Source organism: Montipora capricornis, chromosome 13 (assembly GCF_036669925.1).
Source record: "Montipora capricornis isolate CH-2021 chromosome 13, ASM3666992v2, whole genome shotgun sequence".
NCBI classification, from domain to species: Eukaryota; Metazoa; Cnidaria; class Anthozoa; order Scleractinia; family Acroporidae; genus Montipora; species Montipora capricornis.
Genome location: NC_090895.1, coordinates 47,031,225 through 47,036,224, shown reverse-complemented (window position 1 = coordinate 47,036,224; position 5,000 = coordinate 47,031,225). Strand labels below are relative to the sequence as shown.

Here is a 5,000-nt window from a genome sequence, read left to right as displayed (position 1 = left end):
TATCCCAAGGGAAAAATGTCACTTTTTGTTCTTTGCCCTTCGCCTTTGTTTAACTCGGGTGCCAGACTGAGGGGAACTTTGACGGGTCTCTCTCTTGATTCTTCCAAAAGAAATCTAAGACAATTTCACTCTAAAACACTCTCAAGAAGCATGCCAGTAGACGAACGTCCTGATTTGACTTGAATGAAATTCTCAACAGTGGATCGTGACTTGACAAGAAGATAATTTAAAAACAAATCGAGAAGCAACATTTTATTAATGCTCTTCGTTACCTTTGTAGTTTTTATACGCCGGTGCATACAATCATTACTTTTCCCGTCAAATATTTATTTCGACGCAGCTAAACCACGCTTTCATTTTTAATTACTTAGTGGGTCCTGAAATGCCACGTATTAAAAACTTGCAGAACCTAAATGACATTAGGAAGTACAATACGCAAAAAGATCTCGCTTGTGATGTAAACTCAAGGAGCTACACCAATGCGTAAATTAATTTAAACACTAGCCAAATTATATGCAGCTAAACCACGTCTTCGTCTTTAATTTTGCTCGGTAACATAATAAATCGAATGTTGTGGTTCAGCGTTGTCTGTACTCCTATCGACAACGCTATTAATCACAGTGGTCACAATGTTGATCTGTGATGGCGAATATCGTTGTCTATAAGAGTACAGAAACTTCTGACCTACATTCTATTTCTTTTTTACCACAATATTCAGGGAGGAAGGCATGTTCGAGTTTGGATTCGAGTTTATTCATTCAACGTCAAAGTAAATGTTTATTTCAGAGCGTGCCCAAGATCAGAAAAAGAAAGAGCGAAGCGTTGTCAAAAACTTGCTAGCAATATGATTGGTTTATTGCCCAAAATGACGCAAACAGCGTTGTCAAGACTCTCAATTAGTCAATCAGATAGCAAGATTACTGGTACTTGTTGTCCTTTTTTAATTTCTTGCTATTTCGTAACACTGCTTCAAAAAGTACATTATAAAAAGGGCATTTCGTTGGGTGTCTCGAAAACGAAGAACCTAAGACCCCGAAAACTCGAAAAAAGTAACTCAAAACCTTCAACCCTAGGCCTAAAGTTGGTTTTCAGAGTGTAACAGGGCCATGTACATCCGACGGGAAGTGAAGATGTCCGGCCACATGTGGAGAGTGGTTACTCAGCTAAATATGGCGGATCGCCCAGCTTTCACTTTGAAACAAGTTGTAGGGAATGAAGGACTTGAACTTCGCTTGAGGTAACTCAAAAAAATAACTTTAGGCCTACGGTTAGCCAAAACTGAGGGTTTTGGGTTACTTTTTCGAGTTTTCGGGGTCTTTGTGTCTTCTTTTTTGGGACACCCCATTTCGTTTTCATTGACAAAAATTGTATTGCTTGTCTGCTAATTGCTCATCAGTTTGCATTCGATTAAATTCATCATTGTCATAGTTCAAAATGAAATTTGGGTTAAAATCATTTTAACCCAGTTTGATTCTCCTTAACTCAGTCATGAATAATTAAAATTGCCACTATAAAAAAAATAAGAAAGTAATAATCAGGAAACAATAATCATCATCCTCTAATATGTACTCAGTATATTCTTCCTAGAAAAACATAACCGGGCAGGTGTGGTTGTATTTTATCACTGCCTAAAAACACACCTAGTTTTTACTCAGATTAACATGATTTACTTATAGAAATGTTGTAAATTGCTCACAAAAACAAACAGATAACTCCAATTCAAAATTAGTGCTACCAAAAGCTATTCTCGATTTGATGCAGTACACATGGGCAAAACGCCTTAATGAATATTAGTAACTTTAACCAATATTTCAGACATCATCATTAGTAACCAAGCTGTTACATCAGGATAGGGCTGTTTAAAGTCAACAGTAGCACACTCCGACGATACATCTGGATGCCACTGTCAACCTCATTAGTTACCAAGCTTTTACAATAGGACAAGAATGTTAAAAGTCAATAGTTGCACACTCCGACGATACATCTGGATGCCACTATCAACCTCATTAGTAACCAAGTTCTTACAATAAGACAAGAATGCTAAAAGTCAATAGTTGCACACTCCGACGATACATCTGGATGCCACTATCAACCTCATTAGTAACCAAGCTTTTACAATCGGACAAGAATGTTAAAGTCAATAGTTGCACACTCCGATGATACATCTGGATGCCACTATCAACCTCATTAGTAACCAAGTTCTTACAATAAGACAAGAATGTTAAAAGTCAATAGTTGCACACTCCGACGATACATCTGGATGCCACTGTCAACCTCATTAGTAACCAAGCTTTTACAATCGGACAAGAATGTTAAAGTCAATAGTTGCACACTCCGACGATACATCTGGATGCCACTATCAACCTCATTAGTAACCAAGCTCTTAAATTAAGACAAGAATGTTAAAAGTCAATAGTTGCACACTCCGACGATACATCTGGATGCCACTATCAACCTCATTAGTAACCAAGTTTTTACAATAAGACAAGAATGTTAAAAGTCAATAGTTGCACACTCCGACGATACATCTGGATGCCACTATCAACCTCATTAGTAACCAAGTTCTTACAATAAGACAAGAATGTTAAAAGTCAATAGTTGCACACTCCGATGATACATCTGGATACCACTATCAACCTCATTAGTAACCAAGCTTTTACAATCGGACAAGAATGTTAAAAGTGAACAGTTGCACACTCCAACGATACATCTGGATGCCACTGTCACCTTCGTTAGTATAACCAAGCTTTGACAATAGGAAATGATTTTTTAAAAGCAACAGTTGCACACTACGATGGTCTATATGGATCCTACTCTTAACATCACCAGTTCTAGCTGAAAACTGATCAGTTAAGTTATGCAGAAGAGATTTAAAATATTGGAAGAGAATATTCCCCAATTTCATCAAGATTGGCCAGAATGCCACGTTTTGTGTGACCTTAACGCAAGAATAATATTGATACCTTTGTAGTAAAATATTGACAGACTACATTCTACATGTATTTACTTCCTACTAGATATACTAAAGCCTCAAATGATGAAAATTTGACAGACGTTTATATTATTGTCGAAAGAAAGTCACAAGCCTTAGGCTCAAGCTACACGTAATGTGTTCCAAAATGTCATTGATAATGAATTAAATCCTGGAAAGCCACACATCTATGAATAATTACATTCTGGAGAGCCACATAGCAATAAGTATTTAGAAAGAAAGCTTCAATTTTACTTTCGCACACATGACATCGACATTGTGTTTTCCAATTTCTGTTTGTTCTGTGAGCCTATCACCCTTGAAGGATTTAGGGCCATAACTTCTTAATGCATTATTTACATCTTTAAGAGAGTCAATTTATAAGGCAAAAGCCCAATATAACCCAGAAGTAATATTTCGCATAAACCATGTGCAATTCATAAAGCTGGATACTGCTCAGTTCTTCTTCGAGTAAAAACTCCACATCATCACGAATTCCAGTTGATCTAGAAAAAAAAGGCAATAAGCAAGTCTTAGCTATGTTTTTTCCATGGGTGTTGATATCTTTACTTTGGCAATCCTTCGTGTTCGGAGATGTAGAACATTAAGTAGGTATTGAATCGTCAATTAACAATAAGCTTAGGAAAGAAAATACGAAAGTCTGTTGCTTTCATCAAAATAACAATGTTCGCAAGACTTGAAAAGAACGTTTACAAGGCTCCTAACGTGAAATAAGCTTCTGGATCATGAAAATCTATCGCGAACAAACATTTTAAGCGAAAAATAAACATAAGACACTTCCTTTCGAATTTTCCTTTCATTTTGCCCCAGTTTTACGAGACCACAAATGGCTCGATTGCAACTTTCCTTACTTGAACAACTGTCCGGCGGGGTTAGTAAGACGCAGCCAGTATCGTTGTCCATTTGATGTGAGATGACAATGGCATTTTCAAACGGCAATTCGGTGGAGTCAGCCAGCAAGCACCGATAACTTGATCTCTGCAAAGGCTAAGTTCAAGGCTGTTTAAAAATTCTCTTAGCCGTTCAAATAGCTCATCTTGATACAGTGGTGAATCCGGTGTATGACGAAGGAATACAACAATTAATCCAAACGATAAAGTGACGATTTTAACTTCTGTAGAAGCTGTTCCTTCAAACGGAGCTCCATCTACCGAGCAAATTCCTCTGGAAAGCGCACCAGCAGCTCAGACGGTCTCCATAACCTATGTTGCTTAACACATACCACGTTTTCCTTGGATCTAAGAACTACGGGCTCTGTACCCGAGAAAATCGTGGATAATCTTCCGCGATGTCATAGCCCGCGCAAGAAATCACAATGATCAACGTGGCCGTGCCGTGCTCATGTGATTGAAACGATGGCTTATTCTCAAATGACAGAAACGCATGTTATTCGTTAAGGCTAAATTAGATAACTGACATGTTAATCCTATTACCCCTCTTTGTTGACAGAAGAGTCATTACTGAGTAAACCACAACTTAATTGGATTCAGAAATTGGGTACTTCCAGTTCAGACCCACTTGCGTCTCGTCATGAATAGATATATGCGCTTTTTTTATTAAAGTCGTATCCCCCTAGTTTTATCAGGATAGTCCTTCCAGGTGATCAGTGCTCTTCTTTTCAATTACTTTATCAATCCCTTTATCAATCGGGAAAAACGTTCAGTCAGAGTCCACTCTTTGTTTGCTCTATAAATATCCTGTTCATAAAAGTACCTCTGTACTGGATCACCAATTCAACCAACTAACCAGTAAGTTAACTTATATTCGATTTGGGTGTAGTATTTAGGGAGAACTTTGTATTTGCGTTTTAAAGTTGTTGCTTGGATGAGCACAGTGCTAAAGCTGACTCCGAGGCCTCCGCGGACAGGAAAATCGCAACGCACCTCATGATCATTTCCGTAGCCCACGCAGGGGAGCAGGGCGGGAAGATAAACATTTACACAAATCGTTAGCATGTCTGATTGACGTTTGAAAGAGCGTTGCAAGATTGAGGTATTATTCTTTGTTT

The 5,000-nt window shown here is 38.0% G+C and overlaps 1 protein-coding gene and 1 long non-coding RNA gene across 2 annotated transcripts in view; one reads left to right on the top strand and one right to left on the bottom strand.

The window, feature by feature from the left end:
- Positions 1-5,000, top strand: part of LOC138030898 (uncharacterized) — a 69,332-nt gene that overhangs the window by 16,564 nt on the left and 47,768 nt on the right. The gene's annotated exons all lie outside the window — the stretch shown is intronic.
- On the bottom strand, positions 1,796-4,338 carry LOC138029256 (uncharacterized). The gene is made up of 2 exons (XR_011127846.1): positions 3,844-4,338; positions 1,796-3,477 (listed from the first exon to the last, which is right to left on the bottom strand). It is a non-coding gene; the product is annotated as an uncharacterized lncRNA (long non-coding RNA).